The sequence below is a fragment of the Choloepus didactylus genome, chromosome 10, assembly GCF_015220235.1.
Source record: "Choloepus didactylus isolate mChoDid1 chromosome 10, mChoDid1.pri, whole genome shotgun sequence".
NCBI classification, from domain to species: domain Eukaryota; kingdom Metazoa; phylum Chordata; class Mammalia; order Pilosa; family Megalonychidae; genus Choloepus; species Choloepus didactylus.
Window position 1 is genome coordinate 4,861,695 of NC_051316.1, and position 27,326 is coordinate 4,889,020.

A 27,326-nucleotide genomic window follows, 5' to 3' on the forward strand; every position below is an offset into this window, starting at 1 on the left:
TTTAACCACCACCCAAATCAGTAATTAATATTTAATGTTGTGGGTATGCACCTAATAATTTATAAAATATAATTTTATATTTTGCACTGTGCTGCAAGATCCTCATATTAAGGTCTCCTACTGTTTTTATTAAGAAAAAAGTTTCCTTAAATTATGGAGGTGTTATTTCTTAATAAAAGGTTGTAGAAGTGTTTTTCTGAGTAATCAGTGTACAATGCAAAAAGTGTCTTTCATCAAAAGTAACTTCTTGTACTTTATGTTAACATTATTATGTCCTTGATTGTTTATTTAAATTCTTGTATTAAGCACTCTTTACTTTTAAATTATTGTCTGTCCCTATACTATTATTTGAATAGGAAGTTACTTAATGAAACCCAAACTGGCTGAATGATGACCTGATAAGTCTTAGGCCTTTTCTAATAGAAAACATAGTTTTAAAGTGTAACAAACAAACCCATAACACTAGCACAAAATCCCTTGAACAGCCTTGTTTAGCCAGTAAATAAAACTATGTTTACTTATTTTATATTAAATAGAACTCTCTAAATGTATAAATATTTATTTGTTTTCTAACCTATCCATGACTCAAATAAATATGTCCATCAATTACTTTGTAATCACTGTAATAAACCTGGAATATATAAAGAAAACTTAATATCTTCATTTCATCTTCTCATCAAACCTCAAATATTTAACAATATTAAGTTAGCATACCACATCAAAAATAATAATGAGAATACTTTGCCAAGTAATTAATTAAATTAGAAAGTCTTCTCCTTGTAATCACAAAGCAAAAGCTTTAACCCATATCCTCCTAATATGTCCCAAACCTTAAAACATAAAAAGGTGGGCATAAAAGGCAACCATGAAATGGTAAATAGCAAAATACTCCCAAATACTCTAATTTAATATTTGCCATACAAGATTATAAAGCTTATTTGTAGTAGCACCTTTGTTCAGTAATATAGTAATCAACATATACATAAAGCCAATATGCCATAAGAATTTAACAAAACTAAGAAAACAAAATACTTTCATGAATTTCAAAATTCATGCAAAGTTAAATCATGTGTATTTTTAAGAGAAACAATGTAACACCTATACATTCCATTAATCCTTGCCAAAAATTGTTTATTATTATTTCAAGATGCATTAACTAAAGTGTTTTAATTATTTAGCAATATTCTAACAAGTTTAAAACTATATTTTTAGTAAAATTTTATAAAATGTTTTCCTGAATAATCAATGTAAAAGGCAAAATGTCTGTTCTATCAAAATAACTTATTGCACTCTATGTTAACTTTATCATGCCCTTGTTTGTTTAAAAATAATGTCTTCTCACTTTCAAAAGAGCTAAGTCTTGTCTTTAACTTTAATTAAAAATAATAAATAAATAAATACTTCTTCAAACCTAATAACTTTTAATATTTTACTTTCTCAAGGTCAAACCCTAAAGAATATCTTTTATTCCCAACAATTACAGAGAATCCATTCTCTCACCTTGGAAGAAAAAATAAACTTCCAAAAAATGATTAAATTCATGTAATATGTTATATGTTCAGAAGAAATGTTTAGACAATGTTATAAAAATTAAAAACTTCAAAACTTTTTTTGATTACTGTTGTACATAAAATCAAACAACAATGTAGTACTTCTAGTTATAATTTCAGTTATTTTTAAAGTGTTATCTGTCACAAAAACAGCCAAATTTCCTTGTTAAGTTACATTGTTTTACTCTAATACTTTTGTAAAAGTACTTGCAGTTAGCTATAAGTCAGAGCTTCATCTTCAACAACAGCAAAGAAACACTTTTAAAAAGAGGCAAGGCAAGTATATAAATTATGTTCTACCCATTATCTAACATAACCCTAGTAAAAATGTAAAGAAAAATTAGACCAAGCTCCTAGTACTGTGCCTGCATGCTCTCTCCCCATGAGTTATTGATAAGACCCATTTCTGTGGTCTCTAAAGCTATAAGGGTGTCAACCACATCACGTGGACATGCTCCAGAAGTAAGTGACACATGCTGTTACTGAAAACACCTTTTACTACAAACAACTTTGCCTCTGCCTACCAGAAAAGACTCAGTCACTTTGGCTTTTCAGTGGACACTGCCTCCAGAATGGTTCTGCTGTGTAGCATTGGAGGGCACTGTAAAACAGCCAAATGGAACCCTGGAGCCCACTGTCTGGTTTCCCAGAGGACCAATGAAGCTGTGCTACAACTGTACAAAGAAGATACCTCCTGGAGCTGTAATTGCCAGTGTGATGTGGTTGAAACTTAAAAACATAATTAACACTAAGGCCTGCTCTTATGAGGGGAGAGCATGTATGACATTGTAAACTTAACACCCAGTGCAGCTCAAGAAAAACTTGAGCATTCATTAGCATATGCTACACATATATACCAAGTAAATATAACAATGTCTCTTTGATATTAAATCATATGCAAAATAATAATAACATTAAAATTATAGTAAACTAAATGCATTTTCTAAGTGGTTAATGAATTTACCATGAAATAGAAAATAGCCCTTATTACCATAGTTTTTATTCTTCTTGTCACTTGTTTGTCTTGTTGTTGCCTGTATTGTATCTGTAAGTTTATGTCCAAAGCATCTTCCAGATTAGTATAAAAACCTATTCATCCTTGCTCAGAAAAAGCAGTTACAAGAAAAATGCATCTGACCACTTTCCCTTTTATAGAAGATGCTCACAAAATGTCATTTCTTAAAAATAAGAAAATGCCTCATAAAAAGAAGGATTTAATTGCTGAGTAAGTCTGAGTAAGTAAGAAATATTCAATAAAACTTTCTCTAAGCCTGAGTAAGTAAAAATTACTCAATAGAACTTTCTCTCAAATTTTCTTTCATTCTTTTTTATGCCTATACAAGCTATTCTACTCCCCCTTATGGGGCCAGTAATTATACTTATATTAATATTCCTTCTTGCTCCTTGCCTCTTACAATGTCTAATTAAATTTATCAGTAGGTCAATAGCAGCCATGACTAACCAGCAAAACTCCAAAAACATACTACTGCTACAATGAAAAATTAAAAATCTGCTCCTGCCACAGCAAAAGACTCACTACCAGCCAGTTCCAGCAGAAGATATCCAAACATCAATCTAATAATGCTAAAACTTAGTTCAAAGCAACTCTTCCTTAACTCCATCCATGCCTAGCTGGAAGTAGCTAAAAGAAGAGTGTGACACCCTGATTCTCTACAAAGGTTGCTTCAACCTAAGTTAAAGTGTTAACCCAAAACTCAACCCAAACCTGAACCAATTTTTTATTAAAAATAAAAGGCAGGAATGTCAGACCCCTAGAAAAAAAGAGTCAAATATATAGAAGAAATGTCTGATCCAGGGGCCCTGCTGCTTAACTCACAGAAAATAGGTGCCCCATAAACTAAAGAATGAAGGCTGTTCAAGGCTTTTCTGGTTGTTCATCTTATGGACATATCTGACCTTGCCTTACCCACCTTTGAGGTACCACTGTGGCCTAGACTTCTAGTCTAGATGAGATATTTGTACTGCAACCAGGTTAATTAAATGACTGTGGTAATTTTCCTGTGAATACATAAGGGAATATCTCTGTTCTTAAGTGAAATACTACAAGAATAATTAAAGACACTGACATCTTTTTAAGATAAATTTAAAATTGTTAAAGAAAACCTTATACAGGGAATAGAAGCAATGTTAAATCAGTGAAAAAAGAAATTAAATAAAAATTCACGTGTTGGTTTCCCTCCTCATGAAGGCACAGGCCAGATCAGTGTGAGATTACACTGACCTGCTTTCATGGGATATGAGAAGAATGGTCACAGTCAGTGCCACTTGGGTGTAATCCCTTGGATTTCAGCAAATTTGGGAATGGAGAGGTTTGGGAAGTCTTCTTCCTTTGCTAATGAACTTCCTTTCAGATCTGGAACAAATTATGTGACACATTTGTGGTTAATCTCTCCCAAGTCAAGCACCATGTAAAAGGGGAACATAGAGCAGAGATTCACAGTGAAAGGTGTATCAATCTAACTGACAGTGCCAGGCTATGTTGTCTCCCAGGGCAGGGATATCCCTCAGGGCAATGATAATTCCTGGAACAAGGAACAAACATTATTCAGTTTATACCATCATGCATGCCCTCTGGGATTCTCCATCCTTGTCCCCTATCATGCATCCAATCCACTCAACACAAAAAATATCACCCTCTCCATGTATCATGTGTTCTTTTCATCACAGAACCACCTTGACTGCCAATAAGGATTTATGCCCAGAATGACATTTTTGGCAAGCTTAAATAGAGAAGGAAATCCCACCACTAAGACAGCCATGAGAACATCCTCATGTCAGCTATAAACAATGGACAGAGCAAACACCAGAAATTTGTACCAATTTCTCTGACTTAAAGTGAGTTCATTGAATGCACATGGGCATGCCTCATTGTAGGCTTTGCTAAGTGAGTGTCTGCAATGCTAAGCTGCTTGTCTTAGATCCAGTGGTAATTTCTGGGCCATTGGGAAAAAAAGACAGCCCCAAGCTTGGCCAGGGACACTTGATTAAAGTTTCACCTACCCCACACACAATTGGAATTTGCCCTTGGGCATTTCTTTATAATATCATCCACAGAACATCAAAACCTTACCATCCAAACAGGGCTGCAGGTGATCCTTGGGCCTCTAGAGTCATCCTCATATACCTAGGAAAAACTGCACAGGTCACAACACCTGCACCATCTCCTGCACACTTTGGGATCCCATTATATTTTCAGATGACAGGGCAGCCATTGGGATAGAGCCCTGTAGCTAGGATCCTGAGGCCTATTGTGAGGCAGGAGAGAGTCAGCATAATTTGCACATGTGCATTCCAAGCACCCTCCAGAATTCTAGGCCAATTTGGAACCTGAGCTTACACTGTCTCCTCCATAGTTTGAGCCCCAGTGAGATTTCTTCCCTGTGGTTTCCTAACTTGTGATTTCCTGCTGTAGATTAGGCACACATGGGTTCTGGGATTCCTATATGGAGTAATGGGAAAGATTCAGAAACACTTGGTGTGGTGTGTAGCTGATTGTGCACAAAAAGCTCAGCAAACAAGCCTCTATTTGAAAGTGGATATGTGGTATTTGAAGTTTTGTAACTGGAACTAGATGACAAGCATAGGAAAAATGAAACCCTGGATGGTGCAGTAATAAACAATACCTCAAGGAAGACACATGGACTGTATCAAGAGTACTGTTTATAATATTAGAAATCTTTAATACAATGCCTGGAAGATAATCCATTAATGCAAACTTGTGCAATGTGGGAAGCAATGTAGTTATTTCAGGTTACTTGCTTTCCTGAAACAATTCTTTCCTTTATTATAAAGTGATATTTGATATGTGTGTATGGTTGTAGCTTATAGATAATGTTTAAAATGAATTCAATACAATGAAAGAAACAAAAATTAAACTTCTCATTTAAAAAAAATCACCATGAGGTCACAAATACAGCCTAGCATTCATAAACTCAATTTCTTCAGGCAGAACCTCTGAAAAGAAACACAATTTGAGGAAAATTATTTAAAAGGATGGTTTAGAAGTTTTCTAATATGTTGAGATGAAGGACATAATTGTGATATACTCAGAAGAAAGAGAAATATACCTTTAAAAGAAATGCCACATTTGATATGAGACTGGACACTGTTTTTGTTTTGTGCCTTTGAACATTTCTATCATTATTATTACTATGAATATTTTGTTGGTTGATAGGACATGATTGGGTAATTGTTGAGGTTGGGACCAGGCCCCTACATGAGATATATTTATTACAACCAGATTAATTTAATGATTGTGGTAATGTTCCTGTGAATACATAAGATAATATGTATGTTCTTATGTGAAATACTAGAAGAATAATTAAAGAAACTGAGATTTTTAAATACAAATTTAAAATTGTTAAAGAAAACCTTATTATACATGGAATATGAAACAATTTTGAATCAGTGAAAAAAGAAAATTATAAAGACAGTTCACATGTGTTGGTTTCCCTACTGATGAAGGCACAGGGTCAGATCAGTGTGAGATTACACTGACCTGCTTTCATTGGATATGAGAAGAATGGTCATAGTCAGTGCCACTTGGGCCTACACACTTGGGCTTCAGTGAATTCAGAATAAAGAGTTTGGGGAAGTCTTCTTCCTTTGACAGTTAACTTGCTTTGAGATCTGGAACAAATTATGTGCCTCATTTGTGGTTTATCTCTCCCAAGTCCAGCACAATATAAAAGGGGGACATGGGATGGGCATTCAGAGTTACTTGTGTATCAGTCTAACTGACAGAGCCAGGCTATTTGGGCACCCAGGACAGGGATATTCATCACAGCAATGATAATTCCTGGACAAATAAATAAACATTATTCAGCTTACACCATCTCAGCTGCCCTCTTGGTGTCTCCATTCCTGTCCCCAATCATGCTGCTAAACCACTCAGCACAAAAAACATCAGCCTCTCCATATATCATATGTTCTCTTCCTCACAGGTCCACCTTGATGGCCACTCAGCATTTAGGCCCAGAATTAGATTTTTGGCAAGCATAAATGGAGCAAGAAATCCCACCACAAAGACAGCCAAGCGCAAATACTCATGTCAGCTATAAATGGTGGACAGGGCAAACACCTCAAAGTTGCCCAAATTTCCCTGAGTTAATCTGGGTTCATTGACTGCACATGGACATGCCTCATATTAGGCTCTGCTAAGTGAGTGTCCACAATGCTAAGCAGCTAATCTTAGATCCAGTGGCAATTTCTTTGCCACTGGAGAAAAAGGTAGGCCCAAGCTTGGCTAGAAGCACTTCATTAAATTCCAACTAACTCACCTGAAAATGGAATTTGCCCTTGGGCATGTCTGTATAGGATCCTCTGGGGTGCATCAAAACATCACAACCCAACAGGGCTGTAAGTGATCCTTGGGGCTGCAGAATCATCCTCATATACATAGAACAAACTGCACAGGCCACAACACCTCCACCATCTCCTGCACACTTGGGGTTCCCATTATATTTTCTGACACAGGGCAGCCATTGGGATAGAGCCCTGTGGCTTAGGAACCTGAGGCCTATTGTGAGGCAGGAGAGGGTCAGTGCAATTTGCACATGTGCATTCCATACACCCACCAGATTTATAGGCCACTTTGGAACCTGGGCTGTCACAGTCTCCTCCACAGCTTTGAGCTGCAGTGAGATTTCTTCCCTGAGGTTTCTTAACTTGGGATTTCCTGCTGTAGATTAGGCACACCTGGATCCTGGGATTCCTATTAGGAGTAACAGGAAAGACTCAAAAATGCTTGGTATGACATGTACCTGATTGTGCTCACAAGGTTCAACAGAGAAGCCTCTATTTGAAAGTGGATATGAGGGATGTGAATTTGTGTAAATGGAACTAGATGGCAAGCCAGGGAAAAAGGAATTCCTGGACTGCACAGCAATAAAAAATACCTCAAGGAAGATACATGGACTGTATGAAGAGAACTGTTTATATTAGAAATTTTAATCCAATGCCTGGAAGATAACCCATCAATGCAACCTTGTGCAATGTATGAAGCAATGTAGCTATTTCAGGTTACTTGCTTTCCTGAAACTCTGCTTTGCTTTATTATAAAGTGATGATTTTTGATATTTGTGTGTTGTTGTAGCTTATAGGATAATGTATGACAGAAATTCAATACAATGAAAGAACAAAAATTAAACTTCTCTTTTTAAAAACACTCACCATGAGGGCACAATAATTTTCTGCCAATACAGCCTAAAATTCATAAAATCAGTTTCATCAGAAAGAAGCTTTGAAAGAAACATAATTTGAGGAAAATTCTTTAAAAGGATGGTTCAGCAGTTTTCTAATATGTCCAGTGAAGTAAATAATTGATATATTCAGATGAAAGAGAATAAATATACCTATAAAAGAAATGCCACATTTTATATGGACAGGACACTATTTTTGTTTTGTACCTTTCAACATTAATATCATTATTATTACTATTAGCATTTTTTTGGTCTATAGGACATGATTGGGTAATTGTTGAAGTGGGGACCAGGCCACTAGATGAGATATTCATACTACAACCAGATTAATTTAATGATTGTGATAATGATCCTGTGAATACATAAGAGAATGTCTCTGTTCTTAAGGGAAATACTAGAAGAATAGTTAAAGAGACTGACATTTTTAAAACACATTTAAAATTTTAAAAAAAAAACCTTATTGTACAAGGAAAATGAAAGAATTTTAAAGTGGTGAAAAAAGAAATTAAACTAAAACATCTAACATGTGTTGTTTTCCCCCCTCATGAAGGCACTGTGTCAGATCAGGGTGAGATTACACTGACCTGCTTTCATGGGATATGTGAAGAATCATCACAGTCAGTGCCACGTGAGCCTACACCCTTGGGAAACAGTGAATTCTGGATTGGAGAGGTCATGAATGTCTTCTTCCTTTGCTAATAAACTTGCTTTCAATTCTGGAACAAAATATGTGCCATGTTTGTGGTTAATCTTTCCCAATTCCAGCACCATGTTAAAAGGGGACTTCAGGTGGGCTTTCACAGTTACATGTGTATCATTCTAACTGACAGAGCCAGGCTATGTTGGCTCCCAGGACAGGGATATCCCTCAGGGCAATGATAATTCCCAGAACAAGGAACAAACAATATTCAGTTTACACCATCACACCTGCCCTCTGGGAGTCTCCATCTCTGTCCACAATCATGCCTCCAACCCACTAAACACAAAACATATCAGCCTCTCCATGTATCATGTGTTCTCTTCATCACAGGACCACCTTGACTGTCAATCAGCATTAAGGCCCAGAATGAGATCTCTGGCAAGCATAAATAGAGCAAGGATTCCCACCACTAAGACAGCCATTATGCAATCCTCATGTCAGCTATAAACTGTGGCCAGGGCAGACAACTCAAAGTTGCCCATTTTTCCCTGAATTAAAGTGGATTCATTGACTGCACATGGGCATGCCTCATGGTAGCTTCTGCTAAGTGAGTGCATGTGATGCTAAGCTGCTTGTGTTAGATCCAGCAGTAATTTCTGTGTCAGGGGAAAAAATAGGCAGGCCGAATCTTGTTCAGGGTCACTTCATTAATATTTCACTGTACCCACACCCAATTCAAAGTTGCCCTTGGGCATTCCTGTATAGCATCCTTAAGGAAGCATCAAAACCTCACCATCCATCAGGCCTGCAGGTGATCCTCAGGGCTGCAGTATCATCCTCATATACCTACAACAAACTGCACAAGCCACAAACACCTCCACCATCACCTGCACACTTGGGAGCCCATTATATTTTCAGACCACAGGGAAGGAATTGGGATACAGCCCTGTTGTGCAGCAACCTGATGTCTATTGTGAGGCAGGAGAGGTTCAGTAGAATTTTCACATGCCCATTCCAAGCACCCACTGGAAGTCTATACCACTTTGAAGCCAGGGCTGGCTCTGTTTCCTCCACAGGTTCAAGCCCCAGTAAGATTTCTTCCCTGAGGTTTCTTAACCTGGGATTTCCTGCTGTATATTAGGCACACCTGGAGTATTTGGAGTACTGGGAAAGATTCAGAAACACTTGATGTGGTGTGTAATTGATTGTGCACACAAGGCTCAACACAGAAGCCTGTATTTGAAAGTGGATATGAGGGATGTGAACTCATGTAACTGGAAATAGATGACAAAAGGGGGTAAATGGTAACCCAGCACTGAGCAGCAATAAACAATACCCCAAGGAAGATACATGGAATATATGAAGAGTACTGTTTATAATGTTAGAAGCCTTTAATCCAATGCCTGGAAGACAACACATTAATGCAAAATTTTGCAATGCAGGAAACAATGTAGTTATCTCAGGTTATTTGCTTTCCTGAGACTTTGCTTTCCTTTGTTATAAAGTGGTGATTTTTGATACTTGTGTGTTGCTGTAGCTTATAATGTTTAAAATGATTTCAATACAATGAAAGAAACAAAAATTAAACTCTGCATCTAAAATAAAATCACCATGGGTGCACAATAACTTTCTTCCAATACAGCCTAAAATTTATAACACTCAATTTCATCAGGAAGAAACTCAGAAAAGAACCACAATTTGAGGAATATTCTTTAAAAGGACTATTCAGCAGTTTTCTAATATATCCAGATGAAGGAAATAATTGCAATATGTTTAGATGAAAGAGAATAAATATACCTGTAAAAGAAATACCACTTTTGATAGTAGGCTGGACACTATTTTTGTTTTCGGTCTTTCTTCATTTTTATCATTATTTCTATTAACATTTTCTTGGTTGTTAGGATGTGATTGAGTAATTGTTGAGGTGGGTACCAGACCCCTAGATGAGATATTTGTGTTACAACCAGATTAATTTAATGATTATGATGTTCCTGTGAATACATTAGAGAAATGTCTCCGTTCTTAAGTGAAGTACTACAAGAATAATTAAAGAAACTGACATTTTTTAAACATAAATTTAAAACTGCTAAAGAAACCTTATTATAGAAGGAATATGACACAGTGTTAAATCAGTGAAAAAAGAAATTAAATAAAGACAGTTCACATGTGTTGGTTCCCTCCTCATGAAGGCACTGGGTCACATCAGAGTAAGATTACACTGACCTGCTTTCATAGTATATGAGAAGAGTGGACACAATCAGTGCCTATTGGGCCTACTTCCTTGCACTTCAGCAAATTCTGGAATGAAGAGGCCAGAGAAGTCTTCTTCCTTTGCTAATAATCTTGCTTTCAGATCTGGAACAAAATGTATGACACATTTGTTGCTAATCTCCCCCAACTCCACCACAATGTAAAATGGGGACTTGGGGTGGGGATTCACAGATACATGTGTATCATTTTAAATGACAGTCATTGTATGTTGGCTCCCAGGACAGGGATATCCCTCTGGGCAATGATAGACCCTGGACCAAGGGACAAACAGTATTCAGTGTACATCATCATGCCTGCCCTCTGGGAATCTCCATCCTGGTCTCCAATCATGCCTCCAACCCACTCAACAAAAACTAACAGCCTCTCCATGTATCATGTGTTCTCTTCATCACAGGACCACCTTGACTGTCACTCAGTATTTAGGCCCAGAATGATATTTCTGGCAAGCATAGAGGAAGAAATCCCACCACTAGGAAAGACATGAGCCAATCCTCATGCCAGCAATAAACAATGGAAAGGGCACATACCTCAAAGTGGTCCTAATTTCCCTGATTTAAAGTGGGGTCATTGACTTCACTTGGGCATGCTGCATGGTAGGTTTTGCTAAGTGAGCACCCATGATTCTAATCTGATTATCTTAGACACAGTGGTAATTTCTCTGCCATTGGGAAAAAAAGGCAGGCCCAAGTTGTGCCAGGGGCTCTTCACCAAAGTTCCACCCACCACACACCCAATTGGAATTTGCCCTTGGGCATTCCTGTATAGCATCTGTCAGGGAGATTCAAAACCTCACCATCCATCAGGGCTGCTGTTGATTCTTGGGGCTGCAGAATCATTGTCATATAACTAAAATAAACTGCAGAGACCACAAAACCTCCACCATCACCTGCACATTTGGGGATCCCATTACATTTTCAGACCTCATGGCAGCCTTTGTGATACAGCCCTGTTGCTTAGCAACCTGATGCCTATTGTGAGGCAGGAGAAGGTCAGTGTAATTTGTGCATGTGAATTCCAAGCACCTGACAGAATTCTAGGCCACTTTGGAACCTGGGCTTATACTGTCTCCTCCACAGGTTTGAGACCCAGTGAGATTTCTTCCCTGAGGTTTCTTGACTTTAGAATTCCTGCTGTGTATTAGGCACATCTGGGTACAGGGATTCCTTATAGGAGTAATGGTAAAGATTCATAAACATTTGGTGTTGTGTGTAGCTGATTGTGCACACAAGGCTCAGCACAGAAGTCTCTATATGAAAGTGGATATGAGGGATGTGAAGTAAAGTAATTGGAACTAGATGACATGAGGGGGATAAAGGAAACCTATGACTGTGCAGCAATTACTATACCACAAGGGAGATACATGGACTGCATGAAGAGTACTGTTTATAATATTAGAAATCTTTAATCCAATACCTTGAATATAACCCATTAATGCAAACTTGTGCAATGTATGAAGCAAAGTAGTTATTTCAGGTTAATTGCTTTCCTGAAACTGCTTTGCTTTATTATAAAGTGATGATTTTTGAAGCTTGTGTGTTTTTGTAGCTTATAGATAATGTTTAAAATGAATTCAATACGATGAGAGAAACAAAAATTAAACTTCTCATTTAAAAATAAATCACCATGAGGGCACAATAATATTCTGCAATACAGTCTAAAGTTCATAAAGTCAGTTTCATCAAGAAGAACCTCTGAAAACAAACACAATTTGAAGAATATTCTTTAAGAAGATGGTTCAGCAGTTTTCTAATATGCCCAGATGGAGGAAATAATTGAAATATATTGAGATGAAAGAGAATAAATATACCATAAAAGAAGTGTCACATTTGATAGGAGACTGGACACTATTTTTATTTTGTGCCTTTCTACATTTCTATCATTATTATTACTATTAACACTTTGCTCAGTTGATAGGACATGATTGGGTAGTTGTTGAGTTGGGGACCAGGCCCCTAGATGATATATTTGTACTACAACTAGATTAATTTAATGATTGTGGTAATGTTTGTATGAATACTTAAGAGAATGTCTCTGTTCTTAAGTGAAATACTACAACAATCATTAAAGAAACTGACATTTTTTAAACATAAATTTAAAATTCTTCAAAGAAAACCTTATTATACAGGGAATATGAAACAATGTTAAAATGGTGATAAAAGAAATTAAATAAAGACCATTTACATGTGTTGGTTTCCCTCCTCATGAAGACACAGGGTCAGATCAGGGTGAGATTACACTGACCTGCTATCATTGGATTTGAGAAGAATGGTCACAGCCAGTGCCCCTTGGGTGTAATCCTTGGGCTTCAGCAAATTCAGGAATGGAGAGTTTGGGGAAGTCTTCTTTCTTTGCTAATAAACTTGCTTTCAATTCTGGAACAAAATATGTACCACATTTGTGGTTAATCTCTCCCAAGTCCAGCACCATGTAAAAGGGAGACTTGGGGTGGCATTCAAAGTTAAATCTGTATCATTCTAACTGACAAATCCAGGTTATGTTGGCTCCCAGGACAGGGATATTCCTCTGGGAAATGATAATTTCTGCACAAAGAACAATCAATATTCAGCATACACCATCATGCCTGCCAACTGGGAGTCTCCATCCCTGTCCCCAATCATGCCTCCAACCCACTAAACACAAAACATATTGGCCTCACCATATATCATGTGTTCTTTTCATCACAGGACCACCTTGACTATCATTCAACCTTTAAGCCCAGAATGAGATTTCTGGCAAGCATAAATAGAGAAAGAAATCCCACCACTAAGACAGCCATGAGCCAATCCTCATGTCAGCTATAAACAGTGGACAGTGCAGACTACACAAAGTTGTCCAAATTTCCCTGAATTAAAGTGGGTACATTGCACATTGGCATGCCTCATGTTACTCTCTGCTAAGTGAGCAACCAGGATGATAAACTGCTTGTCTTAGATCCAGTGGTATTTTCTGTGCCATTGGAAAAAAGGAAGGCCCAAGCTAGGCCCAGGAGCACTTCAGAAATGTTCAGCCTACCCCACACCCAATTTGAGTTTGCCCTTGGGCATCCCTGTTAACATGCTTCAGGGAGAGTCAAACACTCACCATCCATCAGACCTGCAGGTGATCCTTGGGTCTGTGGGATCATCCTCATATACCTACAACAGTCTGCACAGGCCACAAAACCTCCACCATCACCCGCACACTTCGGGTGTCCATTATATTTTCAGAATACAGGGCAGTCATTTTGTTAGAGCCCTGTTGCTTAGCAAACTGATGCCTATTTTGAGGCAGTAGAGGGTCAGTGAAATTTGCACATGCACATTCCAAGGACCCACCAGGATTCTAGGCTGCTTTGGAAGCTAGCCTGACACTGTCTCCACAGGTTTGAGCCCCAGTGAGATTTCTTCCCTGAGGTTTCTTAACTTGGGATTTCTGCAGTATATTAGGCACACACGGGTACAGGGATTCCTATTTGGAGCAATGGGAAAGATTCAGAAACACTTGGTGTGGTGTGTAGCTGATTGTGCACACAAGGCTCAGCAGAGGAGTCTCTACTTTAAAGTGGATATGAGGTATGTAAAGTCATGTAACTGGAACTAGATGACAAGAGGGGGGAAAAGGAAACCTAGGACTGTGTGGCAATAAACTATACCCCTAGGAAGATACATGGACTGTATGAAGAGTACTGTTTATAATATTAAAAATCTTTAATCCAATGCCTTGAAGATAACCCATTAATGCAGACTTGTTCAATGCAGGATGCAAAGTAATTATTTCAGGTTATTTGCTTTTCTGAAACTTTGCTTTCATTTGTTATAATGTTCTGATTTTTGATGTTTGTGTGTGTTGTTGTAGCTTATACATAATGTTTAAAATAAATTCAATGCAATGAAAGAAACAAAAATACTTCTTAACCTTTAAACAGTAATGACTCTGAGGGCACAATAACTTTATGCCATTCTCACCTAAATTTCATAAACTCAATTTCATCTGGAAAAACCTCTGAAAACATAATTTTAAGAATGTTCTTTAAAAGGATGGTTCAGTAGTTTTCTAATATGTCCAGATGAAGGAAAGAAATGAGATATATTCAGATGAAAGGTAATAAATATACCTGAAAATGAAATGCAATGTTTGATATGAGACTGGACACATTGTTTTTTTTTCTTTCTGCATTTCTATAATTATTATCACTACTAACATTTTGCTTGGTCTATAGGACATTATTGGGTAACTGTTTAGGTGTGGACCAGGCACCTAGATGAGATATTTTTACTACCACCAGGTTAATTTAACGATTGTGCTAATGTTCCTGTGAATACATAATAGAATGTCTGTGTTGTTACATGAAATGCTAAAAGAATAATTAAATGAATGACTTTTTTCACACATAAATTTCCAACAGCTAAGGAAAACCTTATTATATAAGGAACATATACCAATGTTAACATGATGAAAAAAATAAATTAGATGAACCAGCATCACATGAGTTGGTTTATCTCCTCATGAAGATTCAGGGACAGGTCCAGGTGAGACTACACTGAACTGTTTTCACAGCATATAAGAATGGTCACAGTCATTGTCACATGGGCCTTCTCCCTTGGGCATCAGCACATTTGGGATTGGACAGGTTGGGGAAGTCTTCTTCCTTTGCTAATAACCTTGCCCTCAGAACTGGAACAAAAAAATATGCCACATCTGTGGTTACTCTCTCCCATGGCCAGCAGCATGTGAAAGGGGGACCTGGGGCAGGCATTCATAGTTTCCTGGTGATCACTCCCTCTGTCTGGGCCAATGTATGTTGGCTCCTTTAACAGGGATTTTCCTCAGGGGCAATGATAATTCCTGGCCCAAAAGTCAAAAGATATTCAGTGGACACCATGAGGCCTGCCCTCTGGGGCTCTCCATCACTGTCCCCAATAATTCCTCCAACCTACTCAACTGTAAAATATCAGCCAGTCTTCATCACGTGGTCTCTGCATCACATGACCACCTTGACTGTCACTCAGCATTTAGGCCCAGTGTGAGACTTCTTGCAAGCACAATTAGGGGAAGTAATCCCACTACTAAGACAGCCATGAACCAAACCTAATGTCAGCTAGAAGTTGGACAGGGCAGACTCATCCTAGTTGTCCAAAATTTCCCTGAGTTCAAAGGGTTCATTGACTTCACATGGGCATGTCTCATGTTAAGCTCTGCTAAGTGTGCACTGGGATGCTAAGCTGAATGTCTTAGATCCAGCAGTAATTTCTGTGCCATTGAAAAAGAAAGGCAGCCTAAGCTTGGCCATGGGCACTTGATTAAAGCTCCACCTACCCCACACCTTCCTGTAATTTGCCTTTGGTCCTTCTGGTATAGGATTATCCTGAGATAGTCAAAAGCTCACCATCCATCATGTGTTCAGGAGTTCCTCTGTGGAGAAGAAGCATCCTCGTATACCTACTTCAGCCTGCATGGGCTACAACACCTCTACCATCACCTGCACTCTTGGGGTGCTATTTGCATTTTCAGACCACAGAGTAGCCATTGGTTTAGTGGCCTGTTGCTTAGCAACCTGATGCTCATTGTGAGGCAGGTGAGGGTCAGAATAATTTGCACATGCACATTCCAAGCACCCTCCAGAATTCTAGGCCACTTGGGAACATGGGCTGTGTCTGTCTCCTCCACAGGTTTGAGCTCCAGTGAGATTTCTTCCCTGAGGTTTGTTAACTTGGGATAGTCTGCTGTATATTGGACACACCTGGGTATAGGGCTTTCTAATTGGAATAATTGGAAAGATTCAGAAACACTGTGGCATGTAGCTTTTTTTGCACCCAAGACTTTTCAGAGAAACCTCTATTTGAAAGTGGATATGAGGGAAGTGAACTAGTGTAACTGGAACTAGATGACAAGAGAGGGAAAAAGGAAACATAGGACTGTGCAACAATAAACAAGACCCCATGGAAAATACATGGACTGTATGAATATTACACTTTTTAATATTAGAAATCTTTAATCCACTGCCTTGTAGATATCCCATTAATGCAACTTGGACCATGTGGAAAGCAAAGTAGTTATTTGAGGCTATATGCTTTTCTGAAATTTTGCTTTGTTTTGTTATACAGTGATGTGTTTTGATGTTTGTTTGTTGTTTTAGTTTATGGATAAAGATAGAAATATTATCAATTCAGTGGAAGAAATAAATATAAAACTTAACATTTAAAAAATAATCACCCTGAGGACACAATAATTTTCTTCCTCTCCTGCCAGTAATTCATAAACTTGATCTGATCATGAAGAATCTCTGCATAAACACAGATTGAGGAATGTTCCTTAAAAGGATAGTTTTGCACTTTTCAAATATATCCAGATAAAGGAAAGAAATGATATGTATTCAGATGCACAAGAGTAAATCCTTGTATTCTTGAATCATTGATAACATGAATAAGATATGCATTGAGAGCAGGGATGTTGTAAATATATGTACTGCATGTTTTCTGAAAGAGAAAAGGGAAGCCACTCATGAAAATTTCTGATTGAACTGTACTTGTCTGTGTATCAAGTTATTCCTTCATTTCTCTTTCATCATTTCCACTCAAAGCAAAAGTGTTAACATCTTCCTTATTTCCTTCTCTTTGGTTTTGGTTCTCTTGGAACTCTCTTATTTATGGTATAAGGCTTTTATCTTGTCTCCTACTATATGATTAAGTATTTTTTGCTACATTTACTAAAGGGCTGAGTGGTTTGTTTATCAGATGTACTGGCTTTGGTGTTGGGAGTAAAGGCTGATTGCCTGGCAGTTTTAGAAATGCTTTCTTTCAAAGTACCCCAAGCTAACACAGGGTTTTACTTGTGGCACCAAAACATCTGTAGCTTGTATGTTGGTCAAAGATTCTTCTGTTACAGCGGGAGCAGGACTGTTTCTGCCAAGAGAGCTGCCAGAAGTATTCAATAGACTTGTTTTCATAACACTAGACTGTGAAGGCACAGACATGCAGTTATCACAGTCCACAGACAAGTTGAAGCTGCTGTCATTCAGGGCTCTCAGTCTGAAACCTGCTTTTGAATGCTTTGTCTTTTTCTGAGGCACCTGATCCAGTAGTTTGATGGAGTTGCACTTTTTGCATTCACTGCATCAATTTTCATATCTACCTCAAAGATCCTGCTGTTTATTGCATGCTTATAAACTGTATCTGTGAAAGACTGAATACCATATGTGAGATCTACCCTGAGGTTTTTAGAGGTTTCTTTTTTTTTTAACACTAACCTAATCACTCATATTGCATGAAATTCTTCCTTATCAGAACTTTCTTTGGGAGCTGGAAATGACTGGGGATTCATATGGCCAGTGTAATAAACTCATTATTCTCCAAGTTTCCAACTAGAATTCAGATTTTTTATTCCACCTTGCCCACCAATTCCGGGTTTTGTTTTTCTGTTGGTGCACTTGTTAAAAGTACAATATAACATTTCTACTTCTGAAGGAATTTTCAAAATTTTGGAACACTGCCTTACTCAGCAAAATTGCATCTGTGAATGTCAGACCTTGTTTAAACTCAACCATGACAATCCATATTGAAATGAACACATTGTATGTGGAGTTGTGTTGTGGGTGTGCTGGTGTGATTACAGGCATAAAATGGTACCTATCACTTGGGTTAACACTTGGGTTCCTGTATAAGTGTTCTCTATGGAAACAGAATCAACAACGGATATCTATAAATAAAAGATTTAAAGAAGTGTCTCATGCAACTGTGGGCATACATGAGTCCAAATTCCATAGGGCAGGCAGCAGACTGGCAATTCCAATGAATGTGTTCAATATACCCCTTAGGAAACAAACTGGCAACTTCACTGAACTCCTCAGGAAACACTTTGCAGGTTAGCCAAAGAAGAAGTGAAGGTCCTTTATCTGTCTCACTTAAAAGTCTTCAGCTGATTGGATTAAATCCAGCTGATTGCATTCTCTCATTATGGAATATACACCTTTGTTGATGTAATCAGTCACAGCCTCACCCAATTGACTGATAATTTAATAAACCAGCCTTCTGGTTTATCAAGCAGCCACAAATGTCCTTTCAGTAATGGATGGGCCAGTGTTTGCCTGACCAGGCACCTGGGTACCATCACCTGGCCAAGTGGACACATGAACCTAACCATCACAGTCCCGTATAGGCAAAGTAGGATTGCATTCTTCAGCCATTTCAAAAGCACTGGATTTGGCCATTCCCATTTAGAAAATCAACCCCCCCAAAAAAGTAATTCACATACAAAAGTTGATGCTATTGCATTTGAATAAAGCTGGCAATTTCTTGCTACCAACATAGGCTAGAAAATACAACTGAGGAAACCTAATATATTGGAATAGATGTTCTGGCATTTGAGCCACAGTTTCATATCTCTCAGAGTTAATATGAAGTTGTCAATGTTTTGTACTACATGTAAAATTGCAATGGTTACCCATGCAACCATTAGAATTCTTTTGGATCTTATATGTACATTTTTTTAAGGAGATCTCATATATCCAAATCTTCTGGAATAGTCTGCAGTGATAATCTTGCAAACAGAATATCAATCTCTATCCCATCAGTTGGATAACTGTTACAAATGTCTCTTCAACAGGTTTTAAATCTTTCACTTCTTCCTATAATATCAATTTATCATAGAATGAGAAGAAAAGGCACTTTGATCAACATGTTTGGGGCAAAGCACAGCATATCAATACTGGCATCTATTGTGTGTCCTCCTAATATGTAAGATCCAAAGGTAAACATTTTTCTTCCAACATCTTCAATTACAGATTTTGGGAGGTTTTTGCATTTACTGATTTCTACTATCATGTCTTTTACCAGGTTATTTAATTTTTCCAAAATTAAAATCATGGGCTGCAGCTCATATTCCTCTTCAAAAACCCTGAAAGTCTTCAGCATCACAATCAGTTTCTGGGTATGTATGCAGTCAGTCTCTTAGGGGGCTGCTAAGGTAATAGGAGAGTTAATGTAACAATGCTTCTGTGGCAGCTGTATTGGCTGATATCCCTGAGTTATAACTAGAAAGGGCATCATCTGCACAGAAACCACAGTGTAACCTACCCACCCCTACCCCCTGCAACCACCACTGCTGCAGCCCTGGGCATAAGCCACTGAGGAAGGAGGTAGGAGGCCTGCCTAAGCCAAGGCCAACCCACTACCTAACCAGCTACTCTGGCTATAAGCCATAATGGGCCAATACTTTTTGAGGGTGCCAAGAAAATTCAATGGGTAAAATAATAGTCTTTCAACAAATTGTGACAGGACACCTGAATACCACATGCAAAAGAATAAAATTGGATCCATATTTCACACCATATAAAAAAACAAAAAAGTATCACAGACCTATATGTAAGGGCTAAAACTATAAAACTCTTAGGATAAAACAAAGCAGTAAATCTTCATGACCTTAGGTTTTGCAAAAGATTATTTTTCTTTTTATTCATTTTTATTGTGATATATTCACATACCATGCAGTCATACGAAGAATACATTCAATTGTTCACAATGCCATTATAAAATTATGCATTCATCCCCCAAATTAATTTTTGAACATATCATTTCCACACACAAAAATAATAAGACTAAAAATTAAAGTGAAAAAGAGCAATTAAAGTAAAAAACACTGGGTGCTTTTTTTTGCCCCTACTTTCCTACTCAGCCATCCATACACTGGACAAGGGGCAGTGTGGTCCATATGGCTTTCCCAATCACATTGTAACCCCTCATAAGCTACATTTTTAAACAATCATCTTCAAGATTCATGGGTTCTGTGTTGTAGTTTCAGGTATTTACTGCTAGCTATTCCAATTCATTAGAACCTAAAAAATCATTGTTTATATTGTGCATAAGAGTGCCCACCAGGGTGAACTCTCAGCTCCTTGGGGAATCTCTCTGCCACTGAAGCTTATTTCATTTCCTTTCACATCCCCCTTTTGGTCAAGAAGATGTTCTCCATCCCATGATGCCAGGTCTAGTTTCCTCCCTGGGAGTCATATTACACATTGCCAGGGAGATTCACTCCCCTGGGTGTCAGATCCCATGTAGGGGTGAGGGCAGTGATTTCACCTGCCAAGTTGGCTTAGCTAGAGAGAGAGGGACACTTCTGGGCAACAGAGAGGAATTTGGGAGGAGGAACTTAGGCACAATTATAGGCAGGCCTAGCTTCTGCTTTGCAGCAGTGGTCTCACCAAGGGGAAGTCCCATGTTAGAGGGATTAGCCCATCAAACCACCAGTACCCTATGTTTGTGAGCACATCAGCAACCCTTGAGGTGGGGAAACCCAATACCCCTGCTTTCTCCACCAGCTCCTCAAGGGGCTCTGCATATTTTTTCACTGTTTTATTAATTAACTCTTCTTTTTGAATTAACTATATCAAAAAATTAAAAAACATGCAATAAAAAAACATTTCAAACAAACCATAACAAGGGAGCAAGAAAAAGACAACTAACCTAAATACCTACTTCATTTCCAACATGTTCCTACTCTACCTCAAGAAAATAACATAATATAGCAACATTTCTGTGAACTTGTTCTGACCACACCCATCAGAAATTAACAAACCATAGTCAAACCTGGGCATTCTTACAAATTTCAATTTACCCATGATAGCTTATCTGTTCTTATTGGGTTATCATTCCCCCTTCATTAACTATTCTCTATTACTAGTTCCCCTACATTCTACATTTTAAACCATTTATTTTACATTTTTTCTGTATTCATATTAGTGGTAGCATACAATATTTCTCTTTTTGTGCCTGGCTTATTTTGCTCAGCATCATGTCTTCAAGGTTCATCCATGTTAACATATGTTTCATGACATTGTTCATTCTTATTGCTGTGTAGTATTGCATCATGAGTATATACCACATTTTATTTATCCACTCATCTCTGGAAGGATATTTGGGTTGTTTCCATCTCTTGGCAAGTGTGAGTAATGCTGCTATGAACATTGGTGTGCAATCTGTTCCTGTCAGTGCTTTCAGATGTTCCAGGTATATACCAAGAAGGATAATCTATGGATCAAAGGGTAACTCTATATCTAGTTTTCTAAGAAAGTGCCAGACTGAATTCCAGAGTGGCTGAACCATTATACAGTCCCACCAACAATGAATAAGGGTTCCAATTTCTCCACATCCTCTCCAGCATTTGTAGTTTCCTGTTTGTTTAATGGCAGCCATTCTAATTGGTGTGAGATGTTATCTCAATGTGGTCTTAGTTTGCGTCTCTCTAAAAGCTAGTGAAGCTGAACACTTTTTCCTGTGTTTCTTGGCCACTTCTACTTCCTCTTCAGAGAATGGTACAGTACCATTATACAGTTGTGCATTCATCATGAAAATCATTTTTTGGCATTTTGGCTCCACATGCACAAAAATAGTAAGAATAAAAGTTAAAGTGAAAAAGAACAATTAAAATAAAAAAAGACACTGGGTACCTTTTTGTTTTTCCCTCATTTTCCTACTCATCAATCCATCAAGTAGACAAAGGTGAGTGTGGTCCCTTTGGCTTTCCCAATCACATTTTCACCGCCCATAAGCTGCTTTTTCATACAATCATCTTCAAGATTCATGTGTTCTTGGTTGTGGTTTGATAGTTTCAGTTATTTACTGCTAGCTATTCCAATATATTACAACCTAAGAAGGGTTATAAATATTGTGCATAAGAGTGCCCACCAGAGTTACCTCTCAGTTCCTTTCAGAATCTCTTTGTCACTGAATCCTATATCATTTCATTTCACATCCCCCTTTTGGTCAAGGAGATATTCTCCATCCCATGTTTCCAGGTCTAGATTCCTTCCCAGGGGTCATATTCCACATTGCCAGTGAGATTCACTCCCCTGGGTGTCAGATCCCATGAAGGGAGGAGGGCAGTGATTTCACCTGCTAAGTTGGCTTAGCTAGAGACAGAGGGCCACATCTGGGCAACAAAGAGGAATTCAGGAGGATGCACTTAGGCCCAATTATAGGCAGGGCTAACCTCTCCTTTGCATTAACAGTCTTGCCAAGGGTAAGTCCTGTGGAAGAGGGTACAGCCCATCAAGCCCTCACTCCCCTATGTCTGTAACCACATCAGCAACCATTGAGGTGGGGAAGACCAACACCCCTGCATTCTCCACCAGCTCCTCAAGGGGGCTCTGCATACTTTTTTCATTTTTTAAAAAATCAGCTATATCAAAAAATTAAAAGAAAACACAATAAAAAACATTTCAAACAAACCATAACAAGGGAGTAAGAAAAGACAACTAACCTAAGATAACTACTTCACTTTCAACATGATCCTACTCTAGCCCAATAAAATAACCTAATATAGCAACCTTTCTGTGAACTTGTTCTTACCATACCCATCAGAAAATAACACAATCCTGGGCAGTCCCAGAACATTAAATTTACCCATGGTAGCTTACCTGTTCTTATAAAGTTATTGTTCCCCCTACCTTACTTGCTCTCTATCGCTAGTTCCCCTACATTCTACATTACAAACCATTTATTTTATATCTTTCCATGTTCACATTAGTGGCAGCATATAATATTTCTCTTTTTGTGCCTTGCTTATTTCCAACAGCATTAGGTCTTCAAGGTTCATCTATGTCATCATATGTTTCACACCATCATTGCTTTTTACTGCTATGTAGTATTGCATCATGTTTATATAACATATTTTATTTATCCACTAATCTCTTGAAGGATATTTGGATTGTTCCCATCTCTTGGCAATTGTGAGTAATGCTGCTATGAACATTGGTGTGCAGATATCTGTTCATGTCACTGCTTTCAGAGGTTCCATGTATATACTGAGAAGTACAGTCACTGGATCAAAGGGTAAATCTATATCTAGTGTTCTAAGAAAATGCCAGACTGACTTCCAGAGTGGCTGAACCACTAAACAGTCCCACAAGCAATGAATAAGTGTTCCAATGACTCCACCTCCTCTCCAGCATTTGTAGTTTCCTGTTTGATTAACAGTAGCCATTCTAATTAGTGTGAGATGGTATCTTATTTTGGTCTTAATTTCCATCAGTCTAATAGCTAGTGAAGCTGAACATTTTTTCATGTGTTTCTTGGCCATTTGCATTTCCTCTTCAAAGAATGATCTATTCATATCTTTTGCTCATTTTATAATTGGGCTGTCTGTACTCTCATCATTGTGTTGTAGGTTTTCTTTATATATGCATGATATCAGTCCTTTGTCAGATACATGGTTTCCAAAATTTTTTCCCATTGATTTGCCTGCCTCTTCATGTTTTTGACGAATTCCTTTGAGGTACAGAAACTTCTAAGCAGAAGAGTTCCCACTTATGTATTTTTTCTTTTGTTGCTTGTGCTTTGGGTGTAAAGTCTAGGAAGTGGCCACCTAACACAAGTTCTTGAAGATTTTACCCTACATCATCTTCTAGGATTTTTATGGTACTGTCTTTAATATTGAGGTCTTTGATCAACTTTGAATTAATTTTTGTGTAGTGTGTGAGGTAGGGGTCCCCTTTCATTCTTTTGTATGTGGGTATCCAGCACTCCCAGCCCCATTTGTTGAAATGAGTTTTATGTCTCAATTCAGTGGCTTTGGGGGGCCTTATCAAAGATCAGTCAACCCTAGATCTGGGGTTATATCTCTGAATTCTCAATTCAATTCCATTGATCAGTATATCTATCTTTCTGCCAGTACTGTTATGTTTTGACTACTGTGGCTTTAAAATAAACTTCAAAGTCATGGAGTGCAAGACTTCCCACTTCATTTTTCTTTTTTAGAGAGTTTTTAGCAATTTGAGGCATCTTCCCTTTCCAAAAATATTTGATAACTAACATTTCCAAGTCTGCAAAGTAGGTTGTTGTAATTTTGATTGGGATTGCATTGGATCTGTAGATGAGTTTGTATAGAATTGGCATCTTAATGACATTTAGCCTTCTTATCCATGGACATGGAACATTTTTCCATCTTTAAGGTCCCCTTCTATTTCTTTTAGTAGAGTTATGTAGTTTTCTTTGTATAGATCTTTTATATCTTTTGTTAAGTTTATTCCTAGATACTTGATTTTTTTAGTTTCTATTGAAAATGATGTCTTTTTCTTGAGTGTCTTCCCTTTTTTCATTTCTAATATATAGAAACATTACTGACTTATATGCATTAATCTTGTATCCCGCTACTTTGCTAAATTTGTTTATTAGCTCTAGTAGCTGTATTGTTGATTTCTCAGGATTCTCCAGATATAAGATCATATCATCTGCAAATAATGACAGTTTTAATTCTTCCTTTCCAATTTGGATGCCTTTTATATCTTTGTCTTTCTGGAGTGCCCTGGCTAACACTTTTAGCACAATGTTTAATAGCAGTGGTGACAGCAAGCATCATTTTCTTGTTCCTGATCTTAGAGGAAAGGCTTTCTGTCCCTCACCATTGAGTACTATGCTGGCTTTGTGTTTTTCATATATGCTCTTTATCATATTAAGGAAGTTTCCTTCATTTCCTACATTTGAATTATTTTTATCAAAAAGAAATATTGGATTTTTTTGAATGTTTTTTCAGCATCTGTTGAGATTATCATTTGATTTTTCTCTTTTGATTTGTTAATATGTTGTAAAACATTGTTTGATTTTCTTATGGGGAACCATCCTTGCATGTCTAGAATGAACCCCACTTGGTCATAGTGTATGATTTTTTAATGTATCTTTAGATTCATTTTGCAAGTAATTTGTTGAGAATTTTTACATCTATATTCATTGGGGAGATAGGCCTGTAGTTTTCCTTTTTAGTAGCATCTTTGTCTGGTTTTGCTATTAGATTGATGTTAACTACATAAAATGTGTTAGGTAGTGCTCCATTTTCTTCAATGTTTTGAAAGAGTTTAGGTAACATTGGTGTCAGTTCTTCTGGAAAGTTTAGTAGAATTCCCCTGTGAAGCCATCTGGCCCTGGGCATTTATTTGTGGAAAGATTTTTGAAGACTCTTTGGATATCTTTGCTTGTGATTGTTTGGTTGGGGTCTTTTATTTCTTCTCTGCTCAGTCTAGTTTATTCATATGTTTCCAGGAAATTGTCCATTTCCTCTACATTATCCGTTTTTTTGGCATACAGTTTTTCATAGTACCCTCATAATTTTTTTAATTTCTTCAGGAGCCACAGTAATGTCCCCTTTCTCATTCATTATTTTGTTTATATGGGTCTTCTCTCCTTTTGATGTTGTCAGTCTAGCTAGGGGCTTGTCAATCTTGTTCATCTTCTCAAAGAACCAACTTTTTGTCTTGTTTATTCTCTCTACTGTTTTACTGTTCTCTATGTCATTTATTTCTGCTTCAATCCTTATTATTTCTTTTCTTTACTTGGTTTAGGTTTGGTTTGCTGTTCATTTTCTAGTTCTTCAGTTGCTGCATTTTTTCTTTGATTTTAGCTCTTTCTTCCTTTTCAATGTATGTGTTTAGTGCTATAAATTTCCGCTAAGAAACACATTTGCTCCATCACACAGGTTTTGGTATGTTGTGTTCTCATTTTCATTAGTCTCTATATATTTAGCAATTTTTCTTGCTATTTCTTCTTTAATCCACTGATTGCTTAGGAGCATGTCATTTAACCTTGAGGTATTTGTGAATTTTCTAAGTCTCAGATGCTTATGACTACTAATTTTATTCCATTTTGTTCAGAGAATGTACTTTGAGTAATTCAATTTTTTTAAACATATTGAAGCTTGTTTTATGTCCCAGCATATGATCTACTCTGGAGAAAGTTCTGTGAACACTAGAGAAGAATGTGTATCCTGGTGATTTGGGTTGTAATGTTCTATATATGTCTTTTAAATTAAATTCATTTATCAGATTGTTTAAGTTTTCAATTTTCTTTTTGGTTTCCTCTCTGTTTGATCTACCTATAGGAGAGAATGATGTGTTGAAGTCTCCCACAATTATTGTGGAAACATCAATTACTTCCTTGCATTTAAAGTCTATTTTATCTGAGATTAATATTGCTACTCCTGCTTTTTTTTGACTGTAGCATGAATGAAATATTTTTCCATCATTTCACTTTCAATTTCTTTGCTTCCCTGTATCTAAGATGAGTCTCTTGTATGCAATATATTGATGGCTCATTTTTTTGATCCATTCTGCCAATCTATATCTTTTAATTGGGGAGTTTAATCCATTTACATTCAATGTTATTACTATGAAGGCATTTCTTGAATCAGCCATCCAATTCTTTTGTTTATGTTTGTCAGATATATTTTCCCTCTCTTTCTTAATATCCATTAATATATCAATACTGAATCCCTTTAGTACTGAATGTTTCTCCTTATCTCTCCTTTCTTTGTTTCTCTGTCATTAGTGCTCCCTTTAGTATCTCAAGTAGTGCAACACTCTTGTTTGCAAATTCTCTCAGCATTTGTCTGTGAAAAATTTAAGCTTCCCTCAAATTTGAAGGAGAGCTTTGCTGGAAAAAGAATTCTTGTTTGGCAATTTTTCTCCCTCAGAATTTTAAATATGTCATGCCACTGCCTTCTTGCCTACATGGTGGCTGCTGAGTAATGACTACTTACTCTTATCCTGTTTCCTTTGTAAGTGGTGAATTGCTTTTCCCTTGCTGGTTTCATAGCTTACTCCTTCTCTTCAGTATTTGACAATTTAATCAGACTATATCTTGGAGTGGGTTTATTTGGATTTATACTATTTGGAATTTGCTA

At 37.3% G+C, this 27,326-nt stretch overlaps 1 pseudogene; it reads right to left on the bottom strand.

The window, feature by feature from the left end:
• Nucleotides 1-17,442: 17,442 nt before the first annotated feature.
• Nucleotides 17,443-19,705, bottom strand: LOC119505180 (annotated as a pseudogene).
• Between the last annotated feature and the right edge of the window lie 7,621 nt (nucleotides 19,706-27,326).